Raw genomic sequence first — 25168 nt, 5'->3', positions numbered from 1 at the left:
ACTCTTTTTCCTGGAGAGAACCACTATAAGTGCTTTGTGGCTTATCCTTCTAGAGTTTATAAAAAATACACATAAGAACATACACACACACAGAGTTTCCAAAAATGCATTGACATGTCATGACATCTCTCTGCGTAATCTGATTTTGACTTGTTTTGGGAAACTTTCACCACACATAGATCTACATCATTTAAAGAAGGCCTTCCTTTTTTTATGCATGTTCTAAGGAGATGCATATGGACACACACACATGTGCATGATAAGAACTCTGTGTGACGGCGTCAGAGCACAGTTGATTATCAGTCTACCGGAACCAGAGTGTGCTTTCAAGACTGGAAATGTGTACCTGTGGTTTGGAAACTGTCCTAGAACTGCGCTCTTGTCTCCTATATCCTGGGGCTGGGCGGGGTCAGACGCGGCCTGTCCTGTCCAGCGCAGTGAGGCCTGTCTGGGAAGGGTGCGACGCTGGCCCTCGCAGCTCCCTGGCCTCCGGTCGGCCCCGCCTGGCCCAGATGCCGCCTTGCTGGAAGGCGGACTTTGCCTCCTGCCTACTGCTTCTGTCTTTGTCTGGTGCTGTTCCTGAGTTCAAAAGGTGGCGAGGAGGCCCTGGGCGCTCCATGGCCGGGGCTGCAGACTCCTTTTCCACTGTGGAGTCGCTGTGCTCTCGAGCGTCCTGCCGGGGGTCCTCCTGTTGGAACACAGGTAAAGATTCTGAGCATGCACATTTCTGCATGTTGTATTCACCGGGTTGCCTGCTTTCACTAGCTGGCAGCTCCCCTGAAGTCCTCTGAAGTGCAGGGCAGCAGAGAGCGGGCCAGTGGCCTTCTTCTGACCGTGCCTGGCCACGAGGCTGCTGTGTCTTTTCTCAGACACTGCCTGCCTGGTACCCCCTTACCTCTTGGTGAATGGAATTCAAAGCAAAGCTGCCCCTGGAGCTGCCGGGTCAGGCCCTAGCACGTCTTGCCGCGTTGGTCTGGCTTTACGTCGGGGGTCCTGGTGGACCTCCATGGACTCACGGGCTTGGTGGCACAGGGAGCCTGGAGGTATCTTAGTCCTCACAGGCTCGGCTTGGGCATTGCCCCAAGTGTCCTCCTCGTCACTTCCATGTGAATTGGAATCAGGAGGCATGTCCACGGCAACCCACAGGCCTGAGCTGGAGGGGACAACTGCACGTCTTCAGCCCAGCCCGCCAGAGTGGCAGAGGGCAATGCCGGGGCCACGGGGCAAGCCTGGCTTGCAAGCAAAAGGTGGGGCTCGTGTGAGCCACGTCTCCTTCCTAGTGTGGCCTTGCCTCCCTTCCTCACCCCTCCCAGTGAGGATGAATTTCTCCTGAGGAAGCTACTGGCCACGGGGCAGACCTGGCAAGGATGGCAGCCCGCCCCCGTGGGTGCCAGGGGTGCTCTGGCTACGGCCAGGAACTTGTGGATTTTCTGTGCAGATGATCGTGTCACGTACAAATGATGAAAACTTGCTCTGTTCTTTCTAATCTTTATTTCTCTCTTTTACCCGCCCCATGCCAGTGGCTGCAGGGAGTGTCCTGAGGAGCAGGGCCTCATGCTGACTTCTTTCTTAATCAGTGGTACGTGGCCGTGGACTTCAGCACCTGCCTTTCCTGAGACTAAATGCAGCAATCCTGTCGCTTCTCTCCTTCTATCACTTTTTGTCAATAGTCCCGTTAATTGGTTTTCTATAGTAAATTAGTTCCTGTGTCCTGGGATAAACCAAATGTGGTCATGATTTGGTAAAGTCCTGGCTGGAGTCAGTTTGGAATTGTATATTTATTGTGACTATTCCATTAGTGTGTGAGCGTGAGGCTGGCCTTTCACTAAAGGGAACTCTGCCTGTCCCTGATGTATACCGTGGTACCTCTAGTATTTGCCCAGCGAGTGAAATGCTCACGGTGGCCTGTGAATGAAAACCTCACCGGAATAGTAGTGAGTGTGTCCCCTTTGGGGAGACACACAATGAGGATGTATAATATTTTGCACTGGCCCCTGCTTTACTGAGTGATTTTACTGGAAAGCAGGGTTGAATTTTATTGTGTTGCCTGTCAAGGCTTCTTGTTAAAAAATCAGATGAATTTTGTTAGTCAGTTTCCTCGCAGCAAACCATCCTTGCATTCGTGAAACAGATCCACTTGGTCATCATGTATGTGTTGACTTTTTAATATGCTGCTAGCTCTGTTTGCTAAATTTTAAAGAAACTTTTGCCTTCATAGTCATATGAAAAGCAGTGGTTCTCAAACTTATGGGCTCTTTACATTCTTAAAAATTGTTGGGCCGGGCGCGGTGGCCCACACCTGTAATCCCAGCACTTTGGGAGGCCTAGGCGGGTGGATCACGAAGTCAAGAGATCGAGACCATCCTGGTCAACATGGTGAAACCCCGTCTCTATTAAAAATACAAAAAATTAGCCGGGCATGGTGGCGCGTGCCTGTAATCCCAGCTGCTCAGGAGGCTGAGGCAGGAGAATTGCTTGAACCCAGGAGGCGGAGGTTGCGATGAGCCGTGATCGCACCATTGCACTCCAGCCTGGGTAAAAAGAGTGAAACTCCGTCTCCAAAAAAAAAAAAAAAAAAAATTGTTGGACTGGGCACAGTGGCTCATCCCTGTAATCCCAGAACTTTGGGAGGCTGAGGTGGGTGGATCACGAGGTCAGGAGTTCGAAACCAGCATGGCCAACGTGGTGAAACCCCATCTCAACTACAAATACAAAAATTAGCCAGGCGTGGTGGCACGCGCCTGTGGTCCCAGCTGCTCAGGTGGCTGAGGCAGGAGAATTGCTTGAACCCGGGAGGCAGAGGTTGCAGTGAGCTGAGATTGCGCCAGTGCACTCCAGCCTGGCCGTCAGAGCCAGACTTCATCTTAAAAAATAAAAAGAATTATTGGCCAGGCACAGTGGCCCACGCCTGTAATCCCAGCACTTTGGGAGGTCAGGAAGGGTGGATCACCTGAGACTGGGAGTTGGAGACCAGCCTGATCAACATGGAGAAACCCTGTCTCTACTAAAAATACAAAATTAGCTGGGTATGGTGGCACATGCCTGTAATCCCAGTTACTCATGAGGATGAGGCAGGAGAACTGCATGAACCCGGGAGGCAGAGGTTGTGGTGAGCTGAGATCGCGCCATTGCACTGCAACCTGGGCAATAAGAGTGAAACTCCATCTCAAAAAAGAAAAAATTATTAAGTGCCGGGTGTGGTGGCTCATGCCTATAATCCCAGCACTTTGGGAGGTTCAGGTGGGTGGATTGCTTGAACTCAGAAATTTGAGAGCAGCCTGGGCAACATGGCGAAATCCTGTCTCTATAAAAAATACAAAAATTATCCAGGCATGGTGGCGCATGCCTCTAGTACCAGCTACTTGTGAGGCTGAGATGGGAGGATCACGTGAGCCCCAGGGGTGGAGGTTGCAGTGAGCCGAGATCACTTCACTGCACCCCAGCCTGGGTGACAGAGTGAGACCCTGTCTTAAGAAAAAATTTATTGAGGACCCCAAAGAGATTTGCTTTTGCGTTACAGCTCCTGTGGTCTTCAACTGGGGGGCGACTCCCCTTGTCTCCTGGCAGACATTTGGCAATGGCAGGAGATGTTTTTAGTTGGTAGCTGCTGGGGGACAGCCACTTCTGCATCGAATGTGCAGAGACCAGGGAGGCTGCTGAATGCCCTGGGGCACAGCGGGCCCACAGCAGAGTTATCCCATCCCAAATACCAGGAGTGCCGACATCGAGAGACTTCCAGTGTGATACGGAAATACGCTAGGTTAGAAACGAATGCTAAGAACATTTAAAAATATTTAATAATTCATTTCAGAGTAGCAGCAATAAACCCAGTGGGTACAAAAAGTATTTTTTCCTGTGTCCTGGGATAAACCAGTTTTTATAAAGAAAACCCATAGTTTCCAAAATTAGTAAGGAGAGTGATCCTGTTTTCTATTTTCACCCGTCTCTTTGATGTCTGACCTCAGAGGCCGCGGCTGACGTGGCTCTGCCTCTGTGAGCAGCCTGTTGCGTTGTGTCGTGGTTGAGGCTCACAAAGAAAATTATGCCGGGTGAGACTAGGCGCCTGTGAGGCGAGGCTCTCAGAACCCCCACCAGCGAGGTCCGGGGCCCCTGGGGTCCTCACGCCACGGTTTGAGATGGTAATTTAGACAAATTTCCTTCCTCCCTTTCCTCTGCACTCTTTCTCCTTGTGAATTTTATGTCACCGTTGCCTCATTAAAGGGATTGGGACATCTTCCTTCTTTATGTTCTGGGAAAGTTTAATTAATGTTAAAATCGTCTATTCTCGTAGGATTTGTAGAATTCACTTGTGATATCATCCGCCTGTGGTATTTTTTGTTAGAACTAAATTTAACAAAACTGTTTAATAGATATTTTAATTATTTTAATTTTAATTTTTTTTTTTTAATAAGAGATTCCATGTAGAGTTTTCTTTCTTTTTTAGAGATGAAGTCTCACTCTCTTGCCCAGGCTGGAGAGCAGTGGTGTGGTCTTGGCTCACTGCAGCCTTGAACTCTTGGGCTCAAGCAATCCTCCCGCCTCAGCCTTCTGAGTAGCTGGTGTGCCCCACCATGCCCAGCTAATTTTTAAATGTTTTGTAGAGGTGGGGGTCTTGCCGTGTTGCCCAAGCCGGTTTTGAACTCCTGGTCTCAAGGAGTCCTCTCGGCTCAGCCTCCCAAAGAGCTGGTATCACAGGCCTGAGCCGCCACACCCAGCACTCAGATATCTTAATTCTGTAAAAACGGGTCTGTCCTGATGATATAAAGTTCCATAAAGATAATTCTGTTTAAACTATCTTTTCCATGGCCACACTTTATAATTATTTTTTCTCCTAGAAAATTATCTACCTTATCTGGATTATCAAATTTATTTACATAGAGATGTGCAATTATTTCTGTGTGGTTTTTTTTAAATGTTTTTATTTTGATGATGATTTTCTTTTTTTCTTGTTTTGCTTTTTTTGAGACAGAGTCTCCCTTTATCACCCAGGCCGGAGTGCAGTGGTGTGATCTCAGCTCATTGTGACCTCCAGATTCAGGTGATTCTCCCACCTCAGCCTCCCGAGTAGCTGGCACTACAGGCATGTGCCACCATGCCCGGCTAATTTTTGTGTTTTTAGTAGAGGTGGGGTTTTACCATGTTGGCCAGACCGCTCTCAAATTCCTGAGCTCAAGTGATCTGCGTGCCTCAGCCTCCCAAAGTGCTGGGTTTACAGGCATGGGCCACTGTGTATAGCCCCTACTCTTTTCTTAATTTGTATATTTTTATTCTCTATTTTCTTAATTAGGTTTTTTTTTTTTTTTTTTTTGAGACAGAGCCTTGCTCTTCACCCAGGCTGGAGTGCCGTGGTGCAATCTTGGGTCACTGCAACCTCCACCTCCCGGATTCAAGTGATTCTCCTGCCTCAGCCTTCTGAGTAGCTAGGATTACAGGAATGTGCCACCACACCCGGCTAATTTTTGGATTTTTAGTAGAGATGGGGTTTCATCATGTTAGCCAGGCTGGTCTCAAACTCCTGACCTTGTAATCCGCCTACCTTGGCCTCCCGAAGTCCTGGGATTACCAGTGTGAGCCACTGCCCCTGGCCTAAGACAGTTTACTTCTGTAGAAGAGTGTGGCTCACAGATGGAGCAGTGGCGAGTGCACCCTTGGACAAGGTGAGGAAGGGGTTCTTATTCCTGGTGCGGGTAGTCCTGCTGCTGTATCCTTCCCCTGCTGGCTATGGTTAGATCGCACAGCCTAAGCTAATTCCTATTGGCTATCTTAAAGCGAGCAGGGGTACGAGCTGGAGTGGCGGGGTGGGTAGTTTGGCGGGAAGGACGGTCAGAGCAGGTAGCTAGGGGTCAAAGCAGGTGACCAGAGCAGGTGACCAGGATGAGTCAGGACGGGGCAGGGGACTAGGGGAACAGATGTGAACTACTGATTAGAACTGGTGGAAAAGGTTGTTTACTGAAACTACAAGGAAGTTAAACTTTAAAGTAGAGAATTAAAGAATAAGAGAGCTGAACATGCTGACACACTGAGTCTTTGAAGAGAAACCTGGGGTTCACTGTATTTAACAATACCCAGGAGTGGGACTGCTGGACCGAATGGTAGATCTACTTTTAGTTCTGTGAGGAATCTCCACGCTGTTTGCCATGGCGGATGTGCCCGTTTACATCCCCACCAGCAGCGTAGAGGGGTCCCGGTTCCCCACATCCTCGCCAACAAAAATACTGAACGCTTCACGAACTGGCGGGTCGCCCTTCCACAGGGGCAGCGCTCACCCTCTGCCGCGTTCCCGTTTTAGTGTACGTGCTGCTGAAGCAGGTATGTGTGTCTGTGTTTTATTCCCAAATAATCTAAAGATCTTGGAGCCGGGACTTTGGTTCCACGGTGTTTTCAAACCGGGTTTCCTGGTGTGCAGGTGCCGTGTGGGTGCCATGCAGGCATCTGCATCTCTGCTCCTGGAGTCTGGGGGGGCTCTCTGGACCGGATCCTCGTTGTCACCTGAAGCTCGGAGAAGGGAGGGGAGCCCGCTGCGGGCGGGTCTCTGACCACATCTGCTGCCCTCCCGGAGAGCGTGGCTGCGCCTTTTCAGTCCGTTTCTTCCCTGTTTCAAATGCCCACAGCATGCTGGGATGCTCGCCTTGTCTGCAACCCTGTGTGTGTGTGTGAGAGAGTGTTTGAGTGTGACAGATTGTGAGAATGTGTGAGTGTGAGAGTTTGTGGCTGAGGGTGTGTCAGTGTGAGAGTGCATGAGTGTGAGAGATTGTGAGTGTGTGAGGGCGTGAAGGATTTGAGTGTCTGAGAGTGTGAGTGCAGGTGTGAGTGTGAGTGTGTGAATGCGTGTGTGTGACTCAGGGCTGAGAGGAGAGAACGCAGCTGGGCAGGTGATGCTTGGTGAGTGAGATCCTGTGATGTCGTAAGAAACACACATGGTCTCCGGCCCTGGTTCCCAGCACACAGCTCCTACGACCTTGGGTGCTGCTAATGAGGTGACTGTGGCTGGGGCTCCTGGACAGCCTCCTGGGGGACTGGTTGCTAGGGCAGCCGACCACGTGATGAGAGGTTGGAACTCCACCCTGGACCCCTGGGGAGTGGAGGGAGCCCGCAGAGGTGGAGTTGATCACCAGTGGCCGGTGCTGTGCTCCATCCTGCCTGTGTGCTGAGGCCTCCACAGACTCCCTAAAGGACAGTGTTGGGGGGCTGGCGGGCTGCCCAGCACGGGGAGGTTCTGGGAGGGTGGAGCCCTGGGGAGGGTGAGGAAGCTCCGAGCCCCCGCCCCGTCCCTCGCCCTGTGCATCTCTTCATCTGTATCCTTTCTAACGCCCTGTATAGTAACCAGCAAATGTGTCTCCCTCCCTGAGTTCTGTGAGCTGCTCTGGCCAATTAATCAAACTTGAGGAGGGGTCATTGGGAACCCACCCTGTAGCTGGTGGTCAGAAGCACTGGCTACAACCTGGAGTGTGCCCTTGGCACTGGACAGTCCTATGCTCTGAACACCCCAGGGCTCGCCCTGCGCCCCTCTCTGCCCGGCTGTCCGCCATAACATCCAGATCCTTCGTAACACCCTTTAGGATAAGCCAGCCGACAGTGTTTCCCAGAGTTCTGTGCGCCATCCTAGCAAATTACCAAACTCGAGGAGGGCACCATGGGAACCCCAGCTTCCAGCCGGGTGGTCAGGAGCACAGGTCACCAGTGGGACAGTCTCGTGGGCGAGGCCTGGCGCTGGGGGATTTCCTGATGCCAAAATCCCCACCTATTTTGGTGAGCAGAGCATTGTGTGCTGAGTGTTGGATGCGGGGTGGAAGGGAAGGACAGTTTGTTTTCCTCAGCCGTGAGACCCTGAGCCGTGTCAGGTAGTGAGCGGCTCTGCAGTGCTTGTCAGTGTCAGTGCCTTTGACAGTCACTTTGGTGGGTAATAAGAAGCTGGGTTGATGGTGGTTCTTCTGCTAATCAGTAATTGGCTCCACACTGCTGATTCTCTGAGCCCCTTTTTTCCTAGGGATGAAGCGTTAATTACTTTTCTAACAAGATACTAACAGCCTCCTTGACAGCCTCCCTCTCTGAGCTGGGTGTCTGGAGAGGTCAGATCTGTCCTCCCCTACAAGGTGTGGGGTGAGTGTGGAGAGGACATTTCATGGCTCCCAGGGAGTCACAGTCACTGCGAGTGTTGGGACATTCTTTTCCTGATTTCTGTGTCTCTTCCTGCCATTTTTGTGAAGGTTTAGCAAATACTCAATAGACTGTTGTGAGAATATGAGCTTCTTTATTTGGGGGAGATTTTTTATCATGGAAAAGGTTTCCTTCTTTAGAAGTTGAAATCCTTGATCACATCACCTAGGTAAAAAAAGACGGGGCCGGGCTTGGTGGCACATGCCTGTAATCCCAGCACTTTGGGAGGCTGAGGCAGGTGGATCACCTGAGGTCAGGCCTTCGAGACCAGCCTGAGCAACATGGCAAAACCCCATCTCTACTAAAAATATAAAAATTTAGCCGGGCGTGGTGGTGTGCGCCTGTAATCCCAGCTACTTGGGAGGCCGAGGCAGGAAAATTGCTTGAACCTGGGAGGCAGAGGTTGCAGTGAGCCGAGATGGCGCTGCTACACTCCAGCCCAGCGACAGTACAAGACTCTGTCTCAAAAAAAAAAAAAAAAAAAAAAGACAGAAAGAAAGAGAAATGAGACAGGGACATGAGGAGGAGGGTGTGAGGCTGGGGTCGGTCAGGCGCGTGGACAGGAGCTGCTCGGAGGTGCTGGCTGCTTCTGCTCTGCAACAGCCACCCCCCATTGTCCGTGCGAGGAAGCACCAAGAAAGCAGTGTCTTGTCTTTTTTCAGAAGTCAAGTTGCTTACAAGGAACTCTGTTATTTTGTGCTTTGAGAAAGAAAATATTCTGAGTTCAGATGTGCCAGGGTCAGGGGGTTTCTGTGGCCACTTGTGGACCACTGGGTCTCTAGACCTGGGGTTTCAGTGGCTTCCTGTGGCCCACTGGGTCTCTGGGCCTGGGGTTTCAGTGGCTTCCTGTGGCCCGCTGGGTCTCTGGGCCAGGGGTTTCCTTGGCTTCCTGTCGCCTATTGGATCTCTGGGCCTTGGGGGTTCTGTGGCTTTCTGTGGCCTGCTGGGTCTCTGGGCCAGGGTTTCGTGGCCTCTTGTGGCCTGCTAGGTCTCTGGGCCAGGGTTTTTGTGGCCTCCTGCCGCCCGCTGGGTCTCTGGTCCTGGGGTTTCGTGGCCTCCTGCCACCCACTGGGTATTTGGTCCTGTGCTGGGTGCTGCCCTCGTCTGTGGTGTGTGTCTCTGGAGCTGGGGTCCTGGAGCCTCCTTGGGGCTCCTCCAGGAAGGGGTTCCTGCCTCTCCTCTCCTCTGCTGCTGCTCCCATGTCCAGGCCCAGTGGTGTGGGGTGGGCAGAGCTGGCCTCTGCTGCGGTGGGCTCACAGAGGGGTTTAATGAGCTGTACCCAGCAACACGGGGCCTGTCCCGGGCCAGGGCCCTGCCCGGCACTTGGGGCCAGGGATGAGTACCCCGGGCCTCGGGGCATGTGGAGGCCCAGGCTGCTGGGGGAGTCTCGCAGAGCATGTGTGTGATATGTTTGTCAGGGCCCTTCTCAGCCTGGGGACGAGGAGCGGATGTGACTGAGGAGGCTCCTGTCCTTGTGGGGGTGGCCAAGCGAGGATGGCGAACACATCAGCAAACAGGAAGTGCCGGGGACAGCGTGCGAAGGAGTGCAGCCCCCCAGGACCCTGGGCCGAGCCACACAGGGGCCTGCTTCATTCCTCGAAGGAGGCTGCTGGCCTGGGACCTTCCTTAACCCCACCCTCAAGGCACAGAGAGGCTGGGCCCGGGTCCCCCCACTGGCACAGGATGTGACCCATGACAAAGGCTGGAGGCTGGGCGGGAGCCACCTGCTCTGTGGGAAACAGCAGTGTGTGCTGGGCTTCCATGGGGTCTTCTAGCTCAGGGCTCGGCTCAGGAGCCACAAGCCAGGCAGGGCTCTCCATGGGCGTCGGGGCTGCCAGGTGGGTGGGCTGCATTTGTTCCATGTGTGATGTGACCGGCTGCCCTGTGGTGGTGGCAGAGCCGGCCCGGGGTCTGGGCATCGGCGCCTGTCCCCCGCGGGGCGGGCTCTGGGGTATGAGTGTCTGTTCTGTGTCAGGACTCCCCGTTTCTTTCCCCCCACACTCATACAGGGGTTTTAGATTGTGAAGGGTGTACCTCCCAAGGGAAACCAGCTGCAGGTGTCTACGCTGGCACGAGGAAAACAAATGCAGACAGCGCTGGGTTCATTCCAGGAGAGGGAGATGGAATCCAGGAGAGGGGGTGGAATCATCCAGGAGAGGGGGGTGGAATCATCCAGGAGAGGGGGGCGGAATCATCCAGGGGAGGGGGGCAGAATCGTCCAGGAGAGGGGGGTGGAATCGTCCAGGAGAGGGGGGTGGAATCCAGGAGAGGGGGGTGGAATAGCCCAGGGGAGGGGGATGGAATAGTCCAGGAGAGGGGGTGGAATCATCCAGGATGGGGGGTGGAATCCCGTATAGGGGGATGGAATCCAGGAGAGGAGGGTGGGATCCAGGCCAGGTGCACAGAGCTCTTTATGCTGCAATTGGAGGCACTGGCATCAAGTGGGGTGGGGGGAGCCGCTGTCAGGGGACACTCCGCGTACCTCCAGATGCACCTGGGGACTGGGTAGCACCTTGGGAAGCAGCCTGCACTGATAGCAGGAGCTACAATTGAAGATGCGTTCATTTTTCCCCTATGAAAAGGAAAGAAAGAGTTTCTCCCTACTCCACTCTCATACGCAGCACAGAACACGGCCGCGATGAGCTGCCCGGATGTTCCCCACCCCAAGCAGTTCTCCCGGGCACACCAGCTGGGCATCCTTAGTTCCACTCAGCTCCGACGCTATGGGCCTGGAGTCCATGTCAGATGCCCCGGGGCCAGGGCTCAGTCCCACAGGACTGCCCCACTGTCAGATGCCAGTCCTAGGTTATGACCCATGACCCAGCTGGCTGGAAGCTGGGGTTCCCACAGTGCCTTTGAGTTGGCTCACAAACTCCAGGAAGCCCCGACTGTGTCTGCTGGCTTATTGTAAAGGGTGTCATGAAGGATCCAATGGACGGCCAGGTAGAAGGGGTGCAGGGTGAGGCCTGGGGGTCCTGGGTGCCCGAGCTTCTGTCTCTGGGGAGCTGGGGTGCACGGGCCTCCCCGCATGTGGGTGAGTTCGCCAGCCATGAAACCCATTGTCCAAGAGTTTGGAGGCAGCCTGGGCTTCAGCCCCTATGCTTCCTGGAGCACGGTGGGCAGGGGTGCTGTTGTGGGCCACGCCAGTCACCTGTCACTTGGGGATTGAAAGGGCTTGTCAGGAGTAGCAGTAGATGCTCCCATCCCTTGGGAAATGTAAGGTTTTAGGAACTTTGTACAGGAACCAAATAGAACAGCAGATACTCCTGTCACTCTTCCCACTCAGGATATTACAAGGAATTTATGAACTTTGTGTCAGGAACCAGGGACTAAGAGCAGCAAATACCTGCCGCTTATCACGCAGCTTCCAAGGTCCGCACCGTTAGGAGCAGGCCCTGCCTTTGCAAGCACGTTCACGAATAGCAGACCTGTCTTCCTCCTGTTAACAGTCAGGAGGTCAGAGTGGGGGCTGCCGCCCCAGCAGGCCCCAGAAACCCTGGCCTCCTCCGAATTCATGCTCAGGCCCTGTCTTCTGTCCTCTGTGGCTTGCTGGTCTGAAGACAGCTGCCTTGCCCTGGCTGTTTCACCTGCATTCCAGGCAGGAGAGTTGAGAAGGGCATGCCTGGGCTTTTCCTTTTGAAGACTCTCCCTGAGCCCCACCCTGCTGTGATGGGCCCGGGCTGTCACCTGTGGGCTGGGTGCAGGGCTGTCGTATTGGCGAGGAGCATGGGAGCGTGTGCATTTTGGGACAGCAGCCAGCACCTCCTACAACATGGCAGAGCTGTCAGGATTTCTGGCCCTGTGTGTCTTTGACCTCTCACCTGAGCTCTATGAAGAGGCATTTTCTTGCTTCTTCGTGGACCCTTCCTCACTGCACTTCAGCCACGGCACTGACATGTGGTCACCCCACTCCTGACTTGGCCTCTTCCGTGGGGCTGGGGCCTGGTCATGCCCCCGTGGTCAGTCTCTCTGTGACAGTGAGAAGGGGAAGATGGCCAAGGCACCTGCCCGGGCAGGACTCTCTTCCCTCGCTGGCGCTGGTCCAGCTGCTGTGGACGGCCGTGGGCACTGTCGCGGGCCCTCCTGTGGGCGCTCCAGGCCATGTTGCAGGCTGCTTCTGCCGTCCTGGCTTGCAGGGACTCTGGGTCATAGGGGAGGAGGGCAGGGTTCGTCCCTCTCCTTGGGCAACAGAGGGTCCAGCAAGATTCTTCCCTCCCCGCCCTGTCCTGCCCCGCCCCTCCGAGCCTGGGCAGGCAGATGAAAGCCATCTCCTGCTGCTCACACGCTCCAGCCAGGGACCTGACCCGTGCGTCCAACAGATAAGGTCAGCCAGGCTGCCCCGGAGCAGAGCTCTGTCTTCGCCGGCTGACTGAGGCAACGGAGTTGTTGTGGGTGGACAACAGGGGGAGGGAGAACAGGGGCTTGGGGCCCTGCTCTCAGATCCCATGCTGTTGCCAAGCCTGTACCCTCTGGGCTGGACTCTTCCTCAGCCCCCACCCCAGTGCCCCCCGGCTCTGCCCAGTCCTCTCAGGGGGCATTGGCTTGCAGCCCCGTGGCTGGTGCCCCCCCACCCTGTAACCCTGTGTGGACTCGGGCACCTGCACATTTCTAGTCTGTGCCTGTCTCCAGCGCCACACCCCCACATGGAGCTCCTGAGTCCACCCCACCTCCTCCGTCAGGGCAGGCCGAGGAGTAACAAAGCCAGACCCAGCCCCTCTGGTGTGGTGGCTGCCAGCCCCACGCAGCTGCCCGCCCGGGAGAGGTGGCGAGGTCCACGTGCGAGGCCCTGTGAGCTGGAAATAGTATGGGATTTCACGATGTCCGATGGAGAAGTCTGTGATGTTTTGGGCGTGTTGGGTTACGTAAAACACATCGTTAAAGTTAATTCCACCTTTCTCTGCATTTTACTGTGGCCACTGGAACATTCAGTGGCACGGTGGCTGCTGAGTGTGGCTAGCCTTCTCCCGCTGGGTCAGCCCCACGGTCGAGGTCATCTTTAGACGTTTGCCTGAGACACAGACACCTGCTTGGGGCAGGGACTCCAGCCCTTCAGCCCTGTCCTCCGCAGCGCTGAAATCTGGAGCGTTCTTGAGTAACGCACTGGCGTTGAGAAGGTGCTGAGCCATCCTCTGCTGTCCTTGGCTGAACAGGCTGTTTGCCTGGGGACCACGTCAGGTAATGTGTAGGACAGCGTGGGTGGGGCGGTCTAGCAGGGAGGGCGTGTGTGCATCTGTGTGGCAGGAATGGGAGTGATTTCATCTGGGATCCCCTGGGGGTCCCAGGGCTGGCTCTGGTGTTTCATTCTCCCAGAGAACAGACGGCTGCAGGGGCCACACGTGCTTGAGAGGAACCCCACCTGAAAGCCTCCCATTGTAGCACGGAGCGGGAAACTGAAGGGATAGCGTCACACGATGTCACAATGCATGACTGCATTTAACAATCACATATGTCCAGAAGAATCGACGTGGGGTTTTTGTTTTGTTTTGTTTTTGTTTTTTTAATAAAAATGACGGCCAGGTGTGTTGGCTCATGCCTATAATCCCAGCACTTTGGGAGGCCAAGGCAGGGGGATCACTTGAGGTCAGGCATTTGAGACCAGCCTGGCCTATATGACAAAATCCCATCTCTACTAAAAATACAAAAAATTAGCCGGGTGTGGTGGTGGGCGCCTGTGATCCCAGCTACTTGGGAGGCTGAGGCAGGAAAATTGCTTGAACCCAGGAGGTGGAGGTTCCAGTGAGCCGAGATCGTACCATCGCACTCCAGTCTGGGCAACAGAGCAAGACTCTGTCTCAAAGCAAAAGAGAGAGAGAGACAGGGTTTTGCCATGTTGCCCAGGCTGGTGGGTTCAAGGGATCCACCCGCCTCAGCCTCCCAAAGTGCTGGGATTACAGGTGTGAGCCACCAACCAACACCAGATCTTAACAGTGGCCAGTCTTGGGATGGAGAGGGGGTGAGGACTGAGAGCTCCCTTCTGACCATGTACCTTGGCTTGATTTACAATTTTTACAGCGAGCTGTATTACTTTCTTTTATAAAACACCATTACTTTACAAAATCTTGTATTTTTAATTTTGGGGGGTACATACTAGGTATATCTATTTATAGATTTGCAGAATCTTTTTTAAACAGCAGTGTTTCTTGCCTGAAATGTTTTCATTGCAGCTGAGGACTGGGTGGGTCTGTCTCCCCAGGCTGAGGCTGTCAGGCTGGTGCTCCCGGCCGACTGGAGGCCTGAGTCTTTGTGTCTTCCCAATCCACCGAGACCTGATTTTAGAAGTGAGTGAAAGGAAGCTCCTTCTGAGTGCCCAGCGCCTCTCTGCCCTTCCCGTCCGAAACCACAGCAGGCTTCTTTCCAGCTGGAGGCTCAAGTGTTGTCAGCTGATGGGAAATCTCCTTTTCAGAGATGTGAGATGAGCACTTGGGTTGGTTTTGGTCCTCAGCTCCTGTCTATGGGAGCAGTGATTCTGTGGTGAGATGGCTTGGGTGTGAGTCTCGATTCTGCTGCTAACTCGGTGTGACGCTTTGGGCAAGCTGCTGACTCTCTCTGTGCCTCGGTCTCCTCATCTGTAAGGTGTAAGGAGTGAACGTGTGGGGCCACAGAGCTGCCGGGTTGGTCCTGGCCTGCTGAGGGGCCTGGTGAGGGTGACTGACGTGCCTGGGAACGGGCCCCCCAGCTCAAGTTAGGACGCCTTTCCCAGAATTCTAGAACTCGTCCTACTGGTGTTTGGGAAGCATGCACGCTCCCTCTCCAGGGAGCTGGGCCTGCTGCGTCCTGGCAGGGCTGACGCGGCGCCTGCTGCCCTGCGCCCTGGGAAGCTGAGCCAGCTGGACGCGGCTCCTGGACGCAGCAGAAACAGGGAATAACCACTCGGCTCGCCGGAAGCCATGATCCTCGCTGGACGTGGAAGGCTCCCGTGCACAATAAGAAGGGATGATTTCAGGCAGGCCAAGGGCGTGATGGTTTAAACTCCAGCCACAGCCATCCTCTTCACCAGGGCTTCCAGGCAGACCACCACCCTGAGTTTGACACCATCACTGTTTAGAAAGTGCCTGCCGAGAATTGCTGACACAGTGTTAAGGAACACACACACGCACGCACACACACGCACACACGCATGCACGCACACACACACGCATGCATACACGCACGCGCACACATGCACGCACACACACACATGCACGCACACACGCACGCACGCACACACACACGCAGGATGATCCCTGTCATTCTGGGGAGCAGCCGAGCTCCATTCCCCGACCCCCGTCACCCCGAGGGAGGAAGTGAGTGAGTGCACAGGGTCCCTCTCTGAGGCCAGGCAGTGGCCCTCCCCACCCTCCCCTCCTGCTTTCTGGTGCCCCAGCAGGTCCCTGGCCAGTCCCTGGGAGCGCACAGGCTGCAGGGAGAGTTTGTGGAGAGACAGGTGGGCCGGGCACACAGTGTGTGCAGAAGAGACTGAAAACCCCCACCAATGGCAGTTCCCTCTCAGTTCCTCGGCTTCTAGGTCTTTCTCTTCCCTTCCTCCCTGGGATCCTCCTCCTGAGGGGGCTCTGCCTGCAGGGGGAGGTGGGACTGAGGCTTCCTGTGCCTGCGACAGGCCGTCCTGCCAGGGGTGTCCATGCTAAGAACATGTATGAGTCCACGTGTGCGTGTGCTTGCTCCTGGCATTCCTCGGGCCGGTGTTTGATAAGCCATCTCCCAGGCAGCTGCGTGGCCTTATGCAGTAACTTCAGCAGTCAGGCAAACACAGCAAGTGTCACCGAGCCTTTCCCTATTGCTGGGCATTCAGGTTATCTCTATGTTCCTTTTTATTTTTTATTTTGAAACAGAGTCTAAGGCCAGGTGTGGCTCACACCTGTAATCCCAGCACTTTTGGAGGCCGAGGCAGGTGGATCACCCGAGGTCAGGAGTTCAAGACCAGCCTGGCCAACCTGGTGAAACCCTGTCTCTACTTAAAATACAAAACTTAGCTAGGTGTGATGGCCCACGCCTGTAATTCCAGCTACTCAGGAGGCTAAGGCAGGAGAATTGCTTGACTTGGGAGGCAGAGGTTGCAGTGAGCTGAGATTGTGCCACTGCATTCTAGCCTGGGCAACAGAGTGAGACTCTGTCTCAAAAAAAATAAAAATAAAAAAAAAAAGAAAAGAAAAGAAACAGGGTCTGGCTGTGTCGCCCAGGCTGGAGTGCAGATCACAACTCACTGCAGCCTCCACCTCCTGGGCTCAAGCCATCCTCCTGCCTCAGCCTCCTGAGTAGCTGGGACTACAGGTGTATACTGCCATACCCGGCTAATTAAAATATTTTTTGGTAGAGATGGGGGTCTTGCTGTGTTGCCCAGGCTGGTCTCAACTCCCTGGGCTCAAGCGGTCCTCCCACCTTGGCCTTCCAAAGTGCTGGGATTATAGGTGTGCGCCGCCACACGGGCCTCTCCGTCCTTTTTGACTACCATACACATTGTGGGAGGGATCGTTTTGCTTATGGCGTGACAGCGTTTCACAGCTCATCACTTTTACTTTATTGAAATAGGGTAAGGTTCATCAAGAGATTGTGCAGAGCAGTGTGGGCGGTGCCGTGGTGGGCCCAGTGCCTCCGCCCGGGGACAGAGGCCTCGCTTCTCCCGACCCTTAGGCTGCAGGGGCCCATGCCGCTCCCTGCGCTGTCTTAAGGTTCGACATAAGTTTCAGTGTTTTACTTGGGATGCTTAGGATCAGAGCAAGCTGGTGCATGTGCATTTGAAGAATCGTGGTAATGGTTCCAGCAGGTTTCACGCCTGAAACTACGTTTTGTTTAGAAATCTTGCTTTTCGTGTAGGAGTTTTCCTTCTGGGATGTGTTTCAAGCTGGGGCACTCATTACTGGAAATGCAATCAGATTACTGAGGAGGGTGTGTTCGTGCGTGTTGGGCTACCTACAGATACTACAGATACAGAGCTGTCTAATTTTGTTTCATAATGAGCTGAAATGTATTCCCACACCAATCCTTTTTGCCCTGTGGAGTTTGTGCCTCGGTCCCGCCCTCGGTGGCTCCGGCAGGTTCCTCAGCCGTGAGTACCCACCACCCCCACGCCGTCTGCTCGTGACCGTGACTGTCTTTGGGTGACCACATGATTCTGCCCCCGTCAGACGTTACACATCCTGAAAACTCTGTGCGTTCTCCTTATTCCAGTGTGAGGTGCCAGAGTGGCGATGGCCAGTCCCCTGTGACCCTCAGAAGGAGGCCCCTGCCCCCTTGGCTGGTGCCCCTTGTGGGTGGGGGGCTCTGTGTGCCCACCTTTCATGGAAACGGGGCGCTACGGCTGTGCGGTGGTGTAGGATGGTTCTGATGGGCTTCAGGGTGCAGGAGACGGGCTCTGGGGCATCTGTGGCTGTGTGTGCTTTGTTTGGTTGGCATAGTAACCTGCGCCGTGTCCCCATGTGAATTGCAAGGACACTGTGTCACCCGCTGCCTGCCATCCCCACTTGTTCCTGGAGCCTCTGCCACACGGCCCGCACTGACCCCAGAGTGAGTCAAAGCCAGGAGCCTTCCCATGGTGGGGCTTCTATTTTTATTTGTGTCCTTATTCGTTTATTTAAAGATGTGAAGGGCATGTGGGGTTGGCAGAACATGATGGAGCTGCCTGCTGGCTACGGCAAAGCCACCTCCCCAGGCGCCACTGTCCTGGGCAAAGCCTGGTCCCTGCAGAACTGGACGCAGCTTCCCAGAGCCCTCGGGGCCAGTGTACGTGGCAGGATGGGGGACACCTGCAGGGCTTGGCCTGGGGATGCTGCCCCTCCCTGGGATGGAGGGAGAAGCTGTGGCCCGAATTCTTCAGGCAGGAGGGTGGGCAGGGTGGGCAGAGTGGGCTCGTGAGTGCTGGGCCTCGCCCCTCCCTGTTGGGGTCCCGCCCCCATCAGTGGCCTCGCTGAAAACTGAACTAAATCCAGATGAACAGGTTGGTGAGATGGCGCTCCCAGCTGGTTCGCAGCCTCTCATTAACCTCATAAATGTCCTCCTGTCTTGGCCGCAGGCGACAGACGTGTCCTCTTGAGTGAGCGAGCGATGACAGCCCAGGCATGCTGGAGAGAGAGGACCTGAGTGCCTTTCCCCCTGGAACCCAGGGTGCCTCGTGCTGGGGGTTCTGTGTGCGTCAGGAAGTCACGGAAGTGGAGAATAGAGTTATCCACTGCCACTCCACAGAGTCTGAGGCAGAGAGAAGTCGGGTTTCCCCTTCGGGTGTCCTGCCCCTGGGGACACGGTGGTGGGAGGTCTCAGGGCAGAGCCGCTGCAAGGTGGGGTAGGGGCTCAGATGCCAGCTCCCGTGTGCCCGGTTCCCCATCCTGGGCCTGACAGTGACTGTGGTCCTGGGCAGGATATTTTCGGAGGCAGTGGTGCTAGTGGGGCAAAGCTGTGCTGAGCGCTGAGCGATCATTTGCGTAAAGCACCTGTCATTGAGTGTGACCTCGGCGTGGCCCGCGTGACCTCGCTGTGGCCCGCGTGACCTGGCTGTGCTGTCTCAGCAGCACAACCTTTCTTCTTTTCCCTGTTCCCTCAGCCTTTCTCAGACCTTGCGGGTACCAAGCCCTGCCTGGTGAAATTAGAGGCTGCAGACCCCAATCGTGGGAGTCCGCAGTGGGCAGGCCTGGGGAGGCAAGGGTGGGTGGGTGTTTCTGTCCAGGTAAGGAGAACGTGGGGGTGAGGTGGGGGTGCCCGCCTGGGCTGAGAGGAACAGAGGGAAGCAGGGCTTGCTGGCACATCCCAGGGGGCCGCTGTAGGGGCAGCTTTCCCCCCGACCGGGGCAACAGGAGGCAGCTCCTCAGGTGTCCCCGTACCAGGCCCGCTGTGGTCCTCAGGCTGCTGGTGACACATGCAAGGGGCCTGTTGCCCTGTCCTCTCAGGCGGGCGCCACCTCCTTCCCGTGTGTTCCTGTTCTGCATTGCAGGTTGTTTTTTAGGGCTGGTTTGTTTTTATGGCCCCCCTACGTGAGGTCCTGGGGCGAGGGCTCTGGGGCTCTGGAGTCGGGTGAGTGTGTATCTGAGGCTTGTCAGGGACCCAGTGTGGGGCCCTGGGGCGGGTTTGCCATCACCTCTTCTCAAAGGGCCCATGACTAGGTGGCCCGATGAACCTCCCGGTTGGTTTCCTTGTCCAGACCTAGAGTTGGTGCGGACCCCAGACGAGGGAAGCAGAGCTTTTAGAAACACGTCACAGTGACACCTGCGTGCAGGTCGCCCACGTTCCTCGTGTCCGGTGCTAGTGGCCTCCCACCGCTGGGAGGTGTTAATGTCACCTGCAGTTTCGCTCAGTCACTGGCATGAGAAAGGGAATGTGGAAACTTCGTGGGATTTATCTGAAAGATTTTATTGACATCCTAAAAACACGCTATTTTATGTTGCGGCTCTCAGGAGGCCTCCGGGAAATTGCATCTGTATATTTTGTTCTTCTCTCTTAATATTTTTGTATAAATCGTCACGTTTTCAGGTCCAGGGAAATAATCTGGAGATACTGTATTCCAATGACATTTGCTTGGGTAATATGTTCAGATGAGCTTTGTTCTTCTTAACCTTAAAAAAGAGACATAGAGGTAAACAGTGAAGAGCCACGTGGAAGCAGGACGCCACGTCAGCCACGTTAGCAGACTCCCAGAGAACTGCCACGCACCTCGGTGTTGATTGTTGTTGCGTGTTCCCAGCCACCTGCAGCGTCGTCGGGATTCAGACGGTGCGGCTCCCATTCATCTGAAACACCACTGGAAGGGTATTTGGGCAAAGGTCTTATGCCAAAATCCATTGTTTCAAAATAAGTGAAACCGTGATTCTAAACATTCTAGGTTTGCTGTAGAGCATGATGGAAAGCTCCAAGTACCTCAGTGTTCCCTACAGGTCAAGGTTTTGTTTCAGTTCTGCTTTTTACCTGAAGAGAATCTCGTGTGTGTGTGTGTGTGTGTGTGTGTATCTGCCTGCCTGCCTGCCCACCTACCTACCTACCTTCCTATGTATCTATCGAGAAAACATAATTGTGTATATTTATGGAGTAACGTGATCTGTGTGTACACTGTAGAAAGATTAATTAATTAGCATATTGATCAGCTCATCAACATCGTTTTTGTGGTGTGGATGTTAAAAACTGATTCTTTTCCCCGTTTTGGAACATGATAACGTTATTGTTAACTGCAGTCGCCTCGCAGTGTGGCGGATCCCAAGCTCTTCCATCCGGTCTAACAGAAACTCCCTTCCATCGACACCTCCCCTCCCCATCCTTGCGCCGGCCCCCAGCCCTGGAAGCTGCTGCATCTTCCCAGTTCCTGCGAGATGTCTGTTTTCAGTTTCTCACGCGGGTGAGGTCATGCAGCACGTGTCGCTCTGTGAGTGGCTGATTCCGCTGAGTGTCACGTATACGGGGTTCACCTGTGAGGTTGCCAGTGACAGGACTTCCTTCTTCCTTATGGCTGAGTAGTGACATGCTGCGTTGACGCACCACACACTGTCTATCCATTTGTCTGTTGGTGGGCGCACGGGCTGCTCCATCGCGTGGCTGCTGCAGGTGTCTCTGACACACTGATTTCAGTTCCTTTAGATCCTTAAGATACATACCCAGGAGTGGGATTGCTGGGGTAGTTCCTTTTTTTTTTTTTGAGAGGGAGTCTTGCTCTGTGGCCCAGGCTGGAGTGCAGTGGCACAGTTTCAGCTCACTGCAACCTCTGCCGCCCGGGCTCAAACAGTTCTCCTGCTTCAGCCTCCCGAGTAGCTGGGATTACAGGTGCATATCACTGTGCCCAGCTAATTTCTGTATTTTTAGTAGAGATGGGGTTTCACCATGTTGCCCAGGCTGGTCTTGAACTCCTGACCTCAGTAATCCACCTGCTTCAGCCTCCCAGAATGCTGGGATTACAGGCGTGAGCCACCGCGCCCGGCCGGTAGTTGATTTTTAAGGCACCTCCAAACGGTTTGTGTAGTGGCTGCAGTGATTGGCACGCTCTCCCACAGTGGGCAGGGGCCCCTTTCTCTGCATTCCCGTCAACGCCTGTCCATTCGCAGTCTTGATGGTAGCCTGGCATGAGATGACACCTACCCGTGGCTTCGGTTTGTATTCCCCTGACAGTGAATAATGCCAAGCACCTCCTCGTTAACCTGCTGGCCATCGGCGTGGCTCCTTCCGTGGCGCGGCTGTGGGGTCCTTTGCTGTTTGCTTTCCTGCTGTTGAGCCTGAGCCCCTTTCTTCCGTGGATGCTGGGCCTGCATTGGGCATGTGGTCTGCTGGGTTTCCTGTCCCTCGGGGTTTTCTCTTTACCTGTTGTTCCCTCGGTCGTGCAGAAGCTGTTGACTTTGCCGTAATCCCAGTTGTCTGTGTTTGCTTTCGTTGTGTATTTTTTTAAAGCTCTGCTGTCCGTTTTCTCCTTGGGGAAGGTGTGGGAATGCAGATGACAGTACCCTGCTCCTGGCTGCCTCTTGCCATTTTCCATGCCCGGCGTTGTTCTGGGTGCGCCCTGGTGGTCTTTGGCTCTCCACAGCCCGCTGGCATCAGTGTGTTGTTATTCTCTTTATGGTTGAGGAAACTGAGGCACAGCTCGGAAGCGCTTGGTGCTGGGGTTGACTCCAGTAGTCTCCTCAAGTAGCAGTGACTGTGGGAGTGGCAGCGCGTGGGAAGGACGAGGGGGTTCAGGGGAGGACGCCCCATGCCAGAGGCACAGAGGCCCTGGCAGCTTTTATCCGAGTGCAGGCCCAAGCACCAGCTGCCAGAGCCAGAGGACGGCATTCCCGCACCAGCCCCCCCAGCACCAGCTCCCACATGCCAGCTCAAACACGCCCGCCCCCCAGCACCAGCTCCCACACGCCAGCCCCCAGCACCAGCTCCCACACGCCAGCCCCCCACACCAGCTCCTACACGCCAGCCCCCCCCAGCACCAGCTCCCACATGCCAGCTCACACACGCCCGCCCCCCAGCACCAGCTCCCACACTCTGGCCCCCCAGCACCAGCTCCCACACGCCAGCCCCCCAAGCACCAGCTCCCACACGCCCGCCCCCCAGCACCAGCTCCCGCACTCCAGCCCCCCAGCACCAGCTCCCACACTCCAGCACCCCCCAGCGCCAGCTCCCACACTCCAGCGCCCCCCAGCGCCAGCTCCCACACGCCAGCCCCCCAGCACCAGCTCCCACACGCCAGCTCTCTCACCACAGTGTGCCTGTCCCCCTATCCCAAGGGCAGTGGGAGGGGCCTCCAGGCCTGGCCTTCTTTTGCTGTGCCCATGCTCAGGGATGGCGACCTCATAAGAGGCCACAGAGGCTCCACAAGTCCCCAGGCCTTCGGCTGCCTGGCCCTGGCCTGTGTGGCAGTGCTGGGCCTCCACTAGGATGTTACACAGTCACTGTGGCTTAGATGTCAGAGAGAGGAGAGGCCCGGGAAGAAACGAACTGTTTCCTTAGGCCCAGCGGGTTAACTGGAAGTAAGACAAGGACATGTGCAGCGGTGGGGCAGAGGAGGGGATGGGGGGAACCTGCGGAGGGGCGGGATCAAGCCATGGTCGTGAGCCGGGTGACATTCAGGTAGGTGGGAGCATCAGGAGGCCACGTGCCTGTGGTGGAGGAGCCACAGCACAGAGCAAGCCACACTCACTGCCCACATCACATCACACCACTCGCACGCCACCCACACCACTCACGCCACCCACGCCACTCACATGCCACCCACGCCACTCACATGCCACCCACGCCACTCACATGCCACCCTCGCCACTCACACGCCACCCATGCCACTCACACGCCACCCTCGCCACTCACACGCCACCCATGCCACTCACGCCATCCTCGCCACTCACACGCCACCCACGCCAGTCACACCCCACCCTCGCCACTCACACGGCACCCACGTCTCTCACACGCCACCCTCACCACTCACGTCCCACTGACATGCCATTCACGCCATCCATGCCACTCACACGCCACCCACACATTACCCTTGTGCTGCTTGCCACCCATGCCACCCATGTGCCACCCACACCACTCTTACATGCCACTCACATGCCACCCACAGAACCGGTGCAGAGGCTGGACAGAGGGGCTTCTCAGCTGAGAGCATGAGGAAGCAGTGGCGGGAGCACCTGCCTGTTCTGGAGAACTGAGAAAAGCCATCAGAGTGCTGTGTGTGCTGGCACACTTCGCTGTGTGGGCATCAGTTGATGTCACACACCAGGCCAGTGTGGTGGCCTTGAGTGGTGAGGGAGCAGGAGGCAGGTTCAGGATACCCCCCAAAAGCAAGTGTAAAAGCTGGCACCCCAAGAGGCAGCGCTCCCAGCAGCAGTACCCTGACCCCACCTCCCTCCCACCCCCAGGGAGGCTGAGCCAGGGCCTGACCGCGCTGTGGCCTGGGTCTGCGGGGTGCCCAACTGGGATTGCCCCCAGCGCCTGGCCCTGGCATGCATGGAGCCATTCAGGAGGAGGGCAGGGCCAGCACAGGCCCTAGTATCCTCACAGACTCTTTTTCCAGGGAGACGTGGCCTTAGAGGTCAAGTCCAGGAGTGGCCTTCAGGGGCCTCTGCACCTGGTCCTGGGTGCTGCCTCTGTAGAGCTCAGAGAGGCCTCAGGCCTGGCCACAGATGCCGGCCGCTCAGTGGGTAGCACGTTTCTGGGGCCTCAGGGCTCCGGGGTTCTGGGTCCACCTGGCGTTTGGGGAGTTTGTTATTCAGACATGGAAAGAGAAGAACTCTCCCAGGAAGGGATTTTTCTTTCCTTTTGAGAAAGGCCGTGACCCAGATGTGGGGCAAGAAGGACAACGCGGCGTCCTCATCGCAGGCGGCCACGGAGGAGCTCGTGCTCTGAGCACACATCACGCCGGCTTTTTCCCTGATGGCGGCTCATGTCGGAAGCCAGCGTGTAGAGCAGTAGCGGAGCCTGGCCAGCCATCCCTAAGCCAGCTCTAGGCTCTGCTCCTGGCTCCCATGTAACGCTCCCACGCTGTGGCCCTGACCCTGGCCCCCACAGCTGCGGTTCAGGCACCCCTGGGACAACCTGCTCACTTCACAGAGGGGACGCCAAGGCCAGAGAGACCACCCCAGCTGTGCGGCCCAAAGAGGCCAGGACTGGAGCGAAAGCAGAGAGAGAGGAGGAGAGCGTGGCCCCGGTCCACTGTGGCTGACATCACGCCAGACTGGCAGCAGGCCTCCAACCCCAGCCAGGTTCCTGAGCCTCTCTTAGCAGTGGCGAGCATGGTGTTGCTTCCGGGGGGCTGTGGACTTTCCTGTGGGCGCACCTGCAGCCTTCATCTATCTCAGAGAGGACCCCGTCCTCAGTGGGGTCAGTGCCTCTGCCCGCCTGGCATGCGGCCACAGCGCCTCCCTCCGGAAGAATGGCCTGGTAAAGCTGGAGTGTTAGTGCCTGCTAATGTGCAGGGATTTCTCCAGCAGAGGAAGACACAGTGAGAATCAGGTGGCATACTGGTAATGCCTGTGTTCAAAGACACACTCGTGAGCGAGCTCTGCCCCTCGCTCACCTCACTGCTGCCCACAGAGACTTCACAGAGAGCTCGGCCTTCAGATGCCTCAGCAAAAACAAGACCTCCTTTCCTCTCCTCGACCGCAGCCTCTTGGATGGAGCTGCGGAGGCCTGGCGCTTCTGAGTGGAGCCGTGCCTGGCGCCCGCCTGGCTCTCCTGCGTCAGCTCCGCCCAGGGCAGCTCTCAGGCCCCGGTGCCTCAGCAGAAAGGGCTTCCCCAGGGATTTGCAACTGTGCCGTCTGTCTCCTTGCCCTAAAATTTGTTAAAATCTTCATGATGTGAGCAAGCTTTTTTCCTTTCTTCAAAAAAAAAAAAAAAAAAAAAGCGACATATTTAGAGTAGACTGTGGGTCCCTGGGATGCTGGTGCCCCCAAGTATTTTTCTCTAATAGAAATCTTTCGTTTTGCTTTTAAAAGGAATTCCCCATTCACCTACTGTTCTGAATTGTAGCGTGTTTGCCTTATGATTGAAGAACACCCCACATGCAAACCTGAGTGGGGCTGGCACTCCTGGGTGGGGCTGGCACTCCTGATTGGGGCTGGCACTCCTG

General features: G+C 55.5%; 1 protein-coding gene across 2 annotated transcripts in view; it reads left to right on the top strand.

Annotated features, from left to right (window-relative positions):
* AGPAT3 (1-acylglycerol-3-phosphate O-acyltransferase 3) overlaps window positions 1–25168 on the top strand; it is a 110107-nt gene that overhangs the window by 40241 nt on the left and 44698 nt on the right. The window contains exon 1 of one of the 2 annotated variants that reach the window (XM_032276744.1): window positions 22500–22574. The exons of the other annotated variant lie outside the window; for it this stretch is intronic. The gene's annotated coding sequence lies outside the window, so the exon portion shown is untranslated. Of the gene's footprint in view, window positions 1–22499; window positions 22575–25168 lie in introns of those variants that run through there. 2 annotated transcript variants of the gene reach the window in all.

This window comes from Sapajus apella, unplaced genomic scaffold (assembly GCF_009761245.1).
Source record: "Sapajus apella isolate SASKATOON/1434 unplaced genomic scaffold, GSC_monkey_1.0 scaffold8, whole genome shotgun sequence".
In the NCBI taxonomy this organism is placed as follows: domain Eukaryota; kingdom Metazoa; phylum Chordata; class Mammalia; order Primates; family Cebidae; genus Sapajus; species Sapajus apella.
This window is presented reverse-complemented; position numbering and strand designations above follow the sequence as displayed.